Source organism: Thermobia domestica, chromosome 3 (assembly GCF_964235325.1).
Source record: "Thermobia domestica chromosome 3, izTheDome1.hap1.1, whole genome shotgun sequence".
Taxonomy (NCBI): Eukaryota; Metazoa; Arthropoda; class Insecta; order Zygentoma; family Lepismatidae; genus Thermobia; species Thermobia domestica.
Genome location: NC_137456.1, coordinates 125,242,178 through 125,255,713, shown reverse-complemented (window position 1 = coordinate 125,255,713; position 13,536 = coordinate 125,242,178). Strand labels below are relative to the sequence as shown.

General features: G+C 32.7%; 1 protein-coding gene across 1 annotated transcript in view; it reads right to left on the bottom strand.

The window, feature by feature from the left end:
* LOC145680710 (ankyrin repeat and BTB/POZ domain-containing protein 2) overlaps positions 1-13,536 on the bottom strand; it is a 447,712-nt gene that overhangs the window by 362,502 nt on the left and 71,674 nt on the right. The window contains exon 2 of the mRNA XM_081751633.1: positions 12,647-12,693. The gene's annotated coding sequence lies outside the window, so the exon portion shown is untranslated. The remainder of the gene's footprint in view (positions 1-12,646; positions 12,694-13,536) is intronic.

Here is a 13,536-nt window from a genome sequence, read left to right as displayed (position 1 = left end):
CTGCGAGTGGGTTTTCCCCCCATTGAAAATCATGAATGCAGTCATATCTTAGCATTATTACATATTTAGAATTGTAGAAATGTAAGATAAGATGTAATTTTGGTCAGAAAAGATTTTTCGTTGTTACCTTAACTTTAAAACAAAAGCTTATTACTTTACTGTGCTTGGTGTTGACATTGCTGTAATTGAGACGACAGCGATACGCAGTACCGTGAATGTCATAGCAGCCGATATGTGTATCTTTATTGATTATTAATTCTAAATTGAATGTCACTGCTGGAATCCTATGTAAATATAATCAGAGGAATATTAGGTACAATGTAATATATAATATATTGTTGATTCATGATAATTATTGTGTAAAAAAAGTGAAAAACCATGAACAAATGTGTATGTGGAGGTTGCGAGAGATCACCGCTAGAGTACTCTGGCGATGTAAACAAACGCACATGGACTGGTTCGGCAAGGAAGATTGTTTACAAAGAAAATGTACAGTGACGCCGGGGAAAACAATACGAAAACAAGTATTTAACATTTGAATAACAAAGTGTATGATACACCGTTTTAAAGCTTAGTATTTCCTCTATCCAGTGGTCAAACTCAGTATAGATGACAAGCAATAATAATCTAAGAATAAATGAAAGATTACATGAAAGTGTACTACCCAGACATTTTGGCGACAAAACCATTAGGGTCCGCGAAAAGGGACTATACATTGAATTTTGGGTAGGTCAGGAGCGAGCCTTGCAAAATCATGTTCTTTTCTCTGAAAGAAAACTGTTTGACAGGGAAGGAGCGAGTTAGTTGGTGTTAAGACGCGATATACAGAGGTCATCCTCTGTGACAGTTAGTGCAAGACTCATCGTGACAATGGTCTGTTTTGTGAGATAGGCACATTTAAATAGTAGAATCGCGGTGTTACTCGAGATTGAGTTTTTTTTTCTTTCGTCTCGATCTGAAATATCAACTCTAGTAAGTCTTTCTCAGAACTTTACGTCATCTCAGAACTTAACTGTGCTTTACGGGAAACACATGTTGCGAGACGAGATGTTAAAAAAAAAGGAGAGTTAGAATATTTTTTTATATAGATGCAGAGACTGAGTTTTGAATCTGCAGCTAGGACAATAACTACTAGCGTATAACTCTCGTATGTAGTTTGCCGTGTGATATATATATAAAATTCGAAAGATAAAATTTAAAGTGCGTCATATGTGGCCAGTGTAGTGAGAACTTTGAAACTGGACCGTAGAATCAGTACATTTCCAGACTTTTGAGGCAATTCAGATGATAATTATCCAGTAACACTGCATAAACCAGATGTCTTCAAATGGATCCAGAGATACTAAGAGAGAGACACCAGTGCAGCAGAGAAACAACCAGAGCAGTACCCAGTAGCAGCAATTGTTATCATCTAGGAGGTTCCAGGATGCCGAGCGAACTTCAGTGAGAAGAGAGAGGACAGAAGGAAGAAGACCATGAAGAACGCATCAAAAGTATACGTGCACGAACTATGAACAGAAATGTATAATGGCCAAATTTTCATAAAAAAAAATAATAATTATTTTTTTTTATCGACCGGTCACTTCGATTTAATACTCATGTGAATATAAAATATTTTTTTTTATGTGTGTGTGTGAATATCAGTGTTTAAAATCTGTATGATTTCTGTGGAGGAGTGGAGTGTTTACTTTATCACCATTAAATATTCAACAAAATTACACGGAAGTCTTTCTTGTATGGATTCCAGACATCAAATAAGGTATGTGGAAATTTCGCATATGTTTTTCTTTTACAGCATATCAAGAACATGTACAGAGAAGGGTGTATGGTTGTAACCTGACCATTTCAATGGAGCATCTGAGTTGAAGTAAAGCCACTGATTACCTGAGTTAAAGAGTATTTTGTATATTTCAAATCACTTAATTTTTTTTTTAAAAAGCTCTACCGAATATTTCATTTATATCTTTAATATTTAACTAATCACAAGTAATTCATATAATTCATTTACATAACTTATGTTAATTGCTTAATTTAAATACTTCTTGGGACTGTCCATTCAGGGCACTCCACCATTGTGGTGCAAATATTTAAGTATTTTAATTTCAAAATTGGTTATGTCCAACACGTTCACTTTAGCCCACCACAACAAACACACACACAAAAAAATTATTTTATTTATATTAGAAGATAGTTTACAAGACAGTATTGAGTATGTACTTTTTATAATAATTGAGGTCATAACGAAAGGAAAATTCTTATATTTGAATAAACAGGAGAAGGACGTAAATATTGTAAAATCTTTTTCAATACTTTTTTTTTTATTTTGCTCGAAATTTCTTCATAGTTTGTTATTAAAATACTTGCCAACATATCCTCATTTTATTGTCCTAACAAACCAATATATGTTGATAGTAAAGTAGTTTAGATTGATCGAGCTCCTGGGCCTTCAGAATTTCATGTTACCCCCCCCCCCCCCCGTTACGAAGTCCTGGCTAAACGAACCAATATATGTTCCAGTAAAATAGTTTAGAATGATCGAGCCCCTTTTGTGATGACCAAAGTATTTCATGTCACGGACCCCCCCCCCTTCACGAAATCCTGGCTACGTGCCTGTGTATATGATAGACGACATAATATATCAATTAAAAATTTCAAGAAATAGCTTGTTGTTATGTGAATAGAATAGAATAGAATAGAATAGAATATTTATTGTCATTAAACAAAATTTGTTGCAATAGACATTGTCAGTATATAAATAAATATATACAAAGAAAGAAAGAAAGAAATTGTGGAATCTCAATTAAAGATATAGTAAAGTACTAAAGCAATTTATCTATTCATTTAAAAGTGAAAATTCATTTTCTTTCTTCGGACTGTTGTAAGTAAAGCGCTGTAGAACTTCGGACTACTGTTTGTAGTGAAAATATGCTGTAAGAGATTCATTTATTAGATATGCAGTACATGGAAATAATTTCATGTTTTTACTTTTAAAAAGAAAAAAAATATTCTACAAACTATGATCAGGATGTTTTTATGTTATTTTCACAGTATTTATGATTTAATTTACGTTTCATATGTTATTGAATGTTTATCTTTATTATACCTAGTTAGGCTTTAGTACCTATTTCACTGCTCATTTTTCGAATTATACGTCTCAATTTTTCGTATTCGTAGTGTCTAAACACTCGATCTCGACTCATCACACACTTGTTATAAATACAGCGTATCAAACTCTAAGATAGCAAGAATAACAATATCGAGAGAATTTTAGTTTTAAGCCATCCTATGACTTGTATATGTATTCCAAAACCTAAATGCAGCAAACCATTTGTTACATATATGCTATAAAATTTGAAAATCGTCATCATTATCATTATGCACATCACTGGTAAGCTTCAATGCAATATGATAACTCTACTACTTGTATATCCTCGCAATATTATTCTTTGCTTTCTCTTTTACGTTTTACTGTATCTTACATCATTATTTTATCCCTGATGTAAGCACATGCTTTGTAGATTGGAATAGTAGTGAAAAGTTTTTTCCTAACTTTTACTTCAAGTTCTTTAGAATAAAACTTCTTATCAAATAATGTTTATTTTCTTTCCCACTTTTAAACTATAAACATTGTTATTCTCCTCTGCCAACTTTCGTTCAATTCAACTAATTTTCTTCATACTTCTTCATATGCATATTTCAAACATTTCCAGTAATTTTTCGTTGTTCTGTTTCTGTAATGTTCATATTTCTACAACGTAAAGTGAAATAGTCTACAAAAACATTATGACTATTTTCCCCAACTCTTTATTCAACAATTACAATATACGTTTTATTCTTCCGCCGTTCTTAGTTCTGTTTTTATTTTTATCCTGTCTGAAAAGATATGCGATATTTGCAGAATATCAAAGTAATAAAATAAAACATACTAACATTTTCAACTGTGTCGTTATATTCAAAGAATTATCTTTATGTGTCTATGGAGTATGTAACAGATGCCTTAATGGATACTTTAATTTATAATAGATACTGTAATAGAAAGTTCAATTCATTAATCTATCTTAATCTTCTGCATTAGCTTTCTAACAAATGTAACGCAAATGCTAAACAACTTCTTTCTTTAATCATCAGCTACATTAGAAAGATAGTACTCTGTTTTATAGATCCCCAAACTCACGAGGTTGGAACTTACAAGTCCAGAACCTAACCCGACTTGACCTCAGTTTCACGAAGTGAGCGTGAAGTTGAGTATTCGTGAGTTCCCGATCGTGATGTGAGTGAAGTTGACTGAGCATTATGTCTAATTGATGTGAGTTGTGGGATTGAGTGAGCTTGACGTTGAATAAGCGTGATATCAGATTGGTGATATAAGCGAGAGTTCAAATGGTATTGTGAGTGTGTAGTTGAGTGAATGTAATTATGACTGATTGACGTGTGCGTGATGTTAGGCTAATGATGCGAATGTGAGGTAGGAATGACGTGCATGAGATGGAGTGAGTGTAATGTAGAGTTGATGGCGTGAGCGTAAGGTAGAGTGAGGTTAGGTTAAAGTGAGTATCTCTGTTCGGTTTTCTTTCTGGGGCAGATTTCTATTCCTCAACTTGTGACCTTGTGGTATATACATCAGGAAAGCATCATTCGGCCTTGCAATTCGTCCTATATAGATGACCACCTAATACAAGCGGTCGATTTTGGTTTCCTGATTGTGGTATATGGACCGTGGTATGTGAATTGTGGTATTGGTGGTAAGAGATGTAATTAATGGCATGTTAAAAGAACAATAAGAAAAGTTTTACTAGTACTTTGAAAAAATCTTATTATTTCCTCATATTTCGTTATCATTTTGCTGTATTCAACACTGATAGCTATACAATATCTTGGTATTATGATAGCGATTAAAGAGTAATGATATTTTATTCAACATAACTTATCATTTTCTCCGATCATATCTTCTCATTTGCTTTTGTTATGTAATTGTCACTTTCGTGCATAAAGTGCCAATGCTACTTGCCATATTTTGTTCAATAAATAAAGAATATGTATAATAAATGCTTTTGGAATGGTAGACCATGTTTTATATATATGTTTCATAGTAGGTTATGGCTATAGCTTATAAATTTCCAGAGTGAAAACCAGGGCATCCTATGGACATTTATAGTATAATCATACTTGGATTTGGGTTTTGATGTAATATCGAAATTAATTAAATAATAGCTAAACGCTCGCCAAAAGTGACTAATAAAAGAGGTATGCTTTTTAAAATATCACACGAATAATATTAACTTATGATTTGGAGAAAAATCGGGATATTTGAAGTTTTGAAGATTTTTTTTGAACAGTTAATATAAATTCAGGATCGTCCGGACCAAACTGGTATGTCTCAGAGATATGGCTGTGACATACAAAAACAAACTTACATCTTTAATCCAAAGGTTTGCGGTTGAAAAGTCGGCTCAATCATTATTATCATACACAACAGTATTCAGCTAAACTTTTGATCGTAAGCAGCGATTTTCTGTTCCATTGTAGCCTCTTTCACTCCTTCCTCTGCCTCCTTCCACCATATCTTCTATAACGTCACGCATAGCACAGTTCCTTCTTGACAGACAGACAGACAGAAATTCGTATTGTTTCGAATTGTCAAAAGCTTCTTACTTTTGTTTCAATTATGAAACAGCAAAGTATGTATAAGATCCATGCTCTCGTGCCTGTATAATTGCTTTTTATTGCTTACACTTGTGTGTCTAACAAAGGGTCTTAATTCAGGAAATTTTTGCGAACAATGTATCAGTGCGGCATGCTAAAAACAAGTTTTACACAAGCTTAGTCTACCTGCTGTACAGTGGAATCATAGTCACATTTTTCTATTAATGTAACATTCGAATAATCTAATATTGGAACAATACATTTTTTCACGTACTTTTTAGTAAAGTTTGAATCATTCGTTAAAATATTGAGTAATTCATTAATTATCCGAATAAACAGCAACTATTTGATCATTATTCGAATAACCAATAATTTCGCGAATAGTTCTTCAAATAATGAAGGGGAAATTATTTCAATAACTGATATTCGATTAAATTTAGCAACAGAGTTCCCTGGTAGTACCATCAGTCTACTTCTTATTCTTGAAACGACTTATTAAACTACTCCAAACTTAAGTCCACATACTGTCCGTAACTGTAATGTCTACAAAATCCTAATTCCAACTGATATCAAATATTGTAATTGGTTTGTAACTGAGTTGTATATGTAAATAGTACAAAGTACAATTTTCATAGCTAACGAGAGCTTTTCTGATCCGTGAAGTGCCCACCTTGTAGGTATTATCGGCTTTAACCTGGCTCGTATTCATAGTGTAGATAATAATTGGTTTGTTCAAGTTATCCAGTACTAGCAACGGAAACTCTAAAGAGGGGTAATAGGATGCTCCCAACGGATAAGTTAAGCATAACTAATTTCCATCAACACTTCTGGTATCATTTGTTTCCTGTAGGTTCCAAAAACATGAGTTACACATGAAACATACAAAGATCATGTTCTGCGTTGGGTTATAAAAATTATAATGGAAGAGAGAATTGCATTTTTAAGTTCCCGGAAGGACAGACTTTAAAAGGCAAATTGATTGATTGGTCAAAGATAAGAACGGTGAGCAAACGTATTTACATGAAAATAGAGTGAAAAAGACACACACCAGCCTACGCTTTCTTGATATAGTACATGTACTGTTTGGAACCGAAAATGTGGAACCTTGCACTTAGGTTCAGAGCGGAAGTGACGAAATTATGGGACTCATCCATAGTACGATGAGATTGTTGTTGATGATTTGGATTTAGCGTCCCTTTCAGTACCGAGGCCATATGAGACGTGGACCTACAGATTAACATGAAATCCGAAAAACATGAGTTCCCACAGGAAATCGAACCAATAGCCACGAAAGAACTCAATAGAACAATGGACCGCAGCACATGTGTCAGGTACAAGTACAAGAAGGTTTCTCTACCAAGGAGTCTCAGTCTACTAACATCTCCAATGTCGGCACCGGAGCATTAAGAAAAGCTTAATCCATAATTTGGTGGCAGAAGGCGTGGCGACACCGCAACGTATCAAATCCTACTGTATGTCTACATGATTCAACACGGCAAAGTCCAATCCGGCACGGCAGAGTGGAAACTAAGGGGCACTAAAATTCTAGCTCAGCCTAACGCTGACTACGACCGAGGTAAACATAACACTAATGGAATAAATGACAGCATTTGGCTTATCTTGCTTCATAAGAAAGACATTGCAAGTGAAAAAATTCTTTTTACCCTCAAAAGGATCAATATCTACACTCTGCTTAACGGGGAATAAAATTATACTTTTATAAATCATTTCTTCTGCAATAATTAACTCTTAATATATATTTAATATGGATTTAAAGTACAGCAGATTGTTATAAATATGGTAGATGCCAAACTCAAATTAAAAAAAAAATAGTACTGTATATTTATGTATGCAAATTATGTTAATTGCTGCCTAAAGTCCAAGATATAACAAAATAGTGAGGAGAATTACATATGTCATTATACATATACTCGTATATATATAATATGCATGCAAAAGTTTTCTTAGCATATATAATTTCGTTTTGCACCTCGGAACCATTTTTGCTGCTCAAGACACTATTATTAACATATCTTTCATTGCGTGTACACAGCTCATACATTTCTTTCATTCCATGCTGAATGTTGTGATGAAGAAAAGAAATAATAAAATAAAATATGAACACAAGCACACGACAAATGATAAAATAAGGAAAAACCTTTAAAAAAAAGCTGTTCGATCATTCCTGTAAGGATTTCATGCAATTTCTTGGTACTTCTTCATTTTACAGTATTCTGCCCGTAGCCAAAATATTAGAAAAAAGAAAAGAAAAGGAAAGGAAATAAAGAAAAAGAAAACTTCTCTGAATCAAGCTGGTGTACGAACATATGTTTTCTCTTGGTCTTTTTTATTTTATTTTTACTTTAGAGAAACATTGAGTAGACAAACCCGTTTACGAGACTGGTGGCACTGCATATAATTATGAAGGTATTTTTCATATTATGGCTGAAAAGGGCATGATTTATATTCCATTAATATGAGAGACTTTTTCTACAAAATAATAAATAAATAAATAAAATTGGATGATTGTTGGTCACAACCAAGACAGTTTGGTATATACATAATATCAGGTTTTATTGCATGCAGTGGAAATATTTTTATATGGCGGTATGAATATGCATTGGACTTGCAATAATAATAATAATAATAATAATAATAATAATAATAATAATAATAATAATAATAATAATAATAATAATAATAACCAGAAATTAACTGAAATTTTAGTTTTCCTCTGGTTATGACTCAAATGATAACTGGGATGATGATGAATGAATTTATGACTAAGAAAATGAGGAAAACGAGAGAACGCACGGAAACAATCCTGTTTATTACAACACAAACTCAGATATTCTGGGATCAAACCGTGTACTCTTTGCACCATAATTGAATGTAGGTATCATGTTTACTTATTAATTCATCTAACAAAAAGCTGTTTGTGTTTCTCGTCTGAACTATTACGTTTCATTGTATTTGTTTACTTGACAAGGGCATAAATATAGCCGAATGGTCATTCAATTCCGAAATAATATTAACATTATTAATTGACTGGGATTTAATGTCCTGTTTCACTACCGAAGTATATTATAACATGAGAACTACTGATTAAAGGGACCATTATTCGTCAACTTTTTAAAATCTGAATTTTAGCTTCCCCACCAGGGGTCGAACCTGGAACCAAGAAAGAAAAGTTTGAACAAGTTAAGCAGGTCCTACACTATTCCGGTGGTCTCCTAGTGCTACTGAGATAAAGATTGGTAAACATCTCAGGGAGGAAGGCCTACAACAGAATTAGAACCCGAGACTTTATATCATAGTTCCAATAAAGAGTATAAGGAAATGATTTTATAATAAACTCATACAAATTAATCTCATACACGGTGTTTTGCATTTTTTATAACTCAACATTGAATTGGGAGGCAGGGGCTAAGCTAGCAACTCTTGACTCTTGCTGTCCATATTTACTGACTAACATTGACTGAATTCAGATTATTTCCCTATTGTGTTAGTGAAAAAATTGTGACACAACTCTTTAAATCTCCTCGTCTGTGCTAGGCATCATGTTCCTTTGAGGATAATATATGTATTTTGATCGTTGATATCACTTAGTTTAACTTAGTATGAATCGGTTTCTCTCTTAAGTAAAATTATTCCTACTTAAAAGCTACATTACGTAGTGTTGATTCATCATATTTAATAGAAGAAGTGGTGGAAGAGGGACAAAGACTTTGACAACAAGAAAAAGAAATTTTAAAATTGAAAAAAAAAAACGTTAACATTTGTTTTATTGCAATGGTTTTAAATTACTTTTCTAGTACCTAGAGTAAAATCTCGCTAGAGTTAAATTTCAGGTATTTCCATTCTAATTACAGCTCTGAAATCTTGTATACATACGTAAACGTGATGAGTGGTGACAAATTGTTGCTTATTGTTTTACTGGAACATTAACAAATTAATAAGAAAAACTTATTAAACGCTTATTGCTTATACAACCCAACCAACATCGCTGTTTGGTTGGTTGCATATATCTAAGGTATTCTATTGATTTAATATCAGTAAGTTTCATTCACAAGAGGTTTACGAAATTGTTACATTGTTAATTCTTCATTGTCGAAATAAGGGGGAAAACTACTGGTTTCCACAACACATTTTTTTAAAAGTTCTTTCGTTGAATCGTAATATCGTAAAATAGATAACCAGGGTTTATAGTACGATGCCTATATTCTACCTCCTAACATTTTACCAAGGACCAATTGAATCTCAAAATATAAAAACCAGTTGAGAATGCTCCAAGAGCATTACCAACACGAACTTAAAAAGAACTAATTTTTCTTATTAATTTCTACAGGCTTTACACCAATTGTTCTACGTACTTTATTATTATATTCATTAAACAATTCTTGTAATATATCCATCCATTTATAATTTCTGAGTACTAAATCTTTTGCACTTGTTTTATGTAAGAGTTCTGTTAAAACGCTCTACGATGTGATGTTTTACGAAGATACATGCTCGAAGTGGAGGGCTCAAAATTGAAAAATTCGCAAATAACAGACAGACAGACAGACAGACAGACAGACAGACAGACAGACACACACACACACACACACATAGAGAATTAAGTAACGAACTTTTAAAGTTCGTTCATAACCGTAAAAAATCTATACAGAAATAATGCTTGTAAAAATGAACAAAAAATATATTTTTGTGAGACGAAATGCATTAAGACTAAAAGTTTTGGGTACTCTTCAAAAAGTTGAAAGCTTATTTTTTTTTCTGGATATCAAGAAAGTGATCCCCTTAAATTCTTACGATCACTCGCGCCTAATGTTTTTAGTCTTTGTCCAATTTCCCCCAAACACACAGACACACAATTACTCATTTTTAACGCATTTAATAAAATAATTTATTTCGTTTTTTGGTTATTATTTAAACATTTGTAGTGAAAGGGACTTACAGTATTGTTATTTATCTGAGTCATTGTCTAGAATTTTAAACAGTTCAAAGAACACGAAAGTATTATCTGAGTTTTCACCAACATTCTCACGAACTAACTTCGATATGAAAAAAAGATTTTATACAGTAATTAATCTGACAACTTAAAAAATGTTTTGAATGGAAATTAGAGATGCTGAAGAATGTTAGACTTGTCTACTGACTGTAGGGAGAAAGAAATTTTAACTACTCTTTTAATTCCTACTTTTGCTACTTACATATGTATATACGTGGTGAAGAGGAAAGGGCCAGAGAATAATATTATATACGTATATATATAATCTTTTAATACAGTAGGCAGGAGAAGAGTGAAATTACCTCATGATGTAAACTCTGATGCCAAGAAGTTAGTTTTTAATTGCTATGTTGGCCCTTTCTCCTACCTCCTAATAACTAGGTTCCGTCTTCCTCAACCGCCACCGTGTAGCCTACTCAAAGAAAGAAGATGATCATGCGGGTTGCTGGTTGCCAAATTGTTGTTATTTTCACCAAAGGCTTAAGGCCTTCCCTGAGCTCCTCACCACCGTTTTGAGTTTTAGTTTATAACTTAAAGACGATAAAGAGCACCCAATAACTTTTAAAAAATGAATCAGATAGCGTCTACAAAATGGTATTAAATGAAGTACAGTAATAGCTCTTTCTAGGTGTTTTCTGATAGGTAAAAATACCAGTGCGTATTTTATGACATCATAGTTATCGGACACTCAAATTTCTGGTATTAATACGAAAGTACATATTACTTTATTTTTAATGACTAAAACCTATCAATAATATTTTATAATAAACGCTCTTGCTGTATATATATAAAACTAGCAGAATACCCGTTCTTCGCACGGGGAGAACACTTTCATTTTGGACATAAAGGGCTGAATTTGGTTTTAAACGACATCGTAAGTGTCACTGTTCGTCTCAGCGACTTCGAAAACTATAGATTCGACACTAATATCAGTCATTTTTGATCATTTATATAGATATATCTTCCCCAAGCTGCCTAGCTGAATTTGAATTTAAACAGCATCGGAAGTGTCACTGTTTATCTCAGTGACCCCGAAAACTATGGATTCAACAGCAATAGGTCAATTTCGTCCATTTTTAAATATCTCTCTCTCCTTGCCCTAAGTTGCACCGTCAAAGTGAAATGATAAAAGCACTCCTAGGACCGAATCAAATTTGATCGAGATTGGTCGGTTGATTTAAGTGTTATTAAGTCACAAACAGTGACTTTCTTTATATATATATATATATATATATATATATATATATATATATATATATATATATATATATATATGTATATGTATATAGATCAGCTGTTAGAGTTTGTATACTTTTTTTTTACCTTATTAAACTGTATAATGTATTACCTATTTGCATAATACTTATTTGAGATTTTTAGCTATAGTGTGTGATATGCAATTCACTTGAATTTTATTTATTTATTTATTTATTTATTTGTGTGTCTTTTTGGACTAAAGTTCAATCTAAGAGGAAACACAAGAGCAGACACCGAGTACCATTTGTGATTCGTGAACCTCAGTTTAAGAAACGCTACATTAAGGTATTCGTTTCTGAACTTAGAGCTGTTAGTTTTGTAGAAGATAGGTATCTGTTGTGTGTACTTGCATATGTGATATTGTTAGATGGGGAATATTGACATCTGAGGTGTGTATCTGGAAATCTAGGATTTGGATCATCTCCGTAACAGAAACTATCGTAACGGCTGTTCTAGTATGCAGCCTTACATGTTGAAGTGAATCTAAATAAATTTGGTGCAAGGTTTTCAGAAATATTTTCAAAATAATGGCAGATATGTGAAGTAACGTGTAAGTTCTCTCTCTTGACTCCAGACCTTGCGCATCTTTATCCTTTATTTTGAATACGTAATAAAACAGTCAAATTGTATTTTCGAATATCATCAGGCAATTGTGTATTGTTTAACTATGTGTGACAGAATATATATTGATTGTATGTTATAATAATAATAAAACTACGATATTTGAGTCCTTACCTGTCAAGTTGAACTTGCGACAACTTTAACATGATGAAATGTGTTATCTGAAATGAAAATGAAAAAAAAAATAACGACGAATTAACTATAAATATACAAGAATCAGTAAATGTACTACATATACAATCTAACTGTCTAAAACACATTTCCAACAGAAAAATGTATGACAACCCAGTTCGTTGCTCTATTTCCTAGTAAACAACACGGAGAGAGGAAGAAACTGGCAGATAATAGACAGTGGTGACATACGAACAAGAACATCGATAGCTTAGTTGATTATTTCGTAGATGTACTACTTGTGGATCTAGCTACATGTACACTGCCAACACTTGTTTATTTTTCTCCTCCCTCTCTCTGTTATCTATCTGATTGTAAAATCGTGCTGCTACGCCATGCATACACCATCAGCTGGAAATGATTGGTTTGTAAATGTAAATGGACAGAAGGAAGTAATTGGTCTAGAATATTAAGTGATGCCCACAAAGTGCGTTATGATACTACATGAAAGAAAAATCTATTTCGGTATCACTGTACTAAAGTAGGGAGGGCTTGAGCCAAGTCATCCCCCTACTTACGCCACTAATTGATTAATTATCAACTTTGTTCCTCTCATTTATCTAATTGGTGCACACAGTTGTGATTTTATTAATTTTATTAACAATGTCTGAGTGCAATCTTATTTTTTCTTTTTTCACGCATACAAAGGCGAAATCAAACCAATGAAATTTCTAAAATTTTCTTTTATATATATATATATATATATATATATATATATATATATATATATATATATATATATAGTTTATTGGCTGGCACATTTCCTGGAATCTGTGATTCTAAATTTGCACAGTGTCAAAAACACTGCTTTCACTCCAAATAATAATAATAAT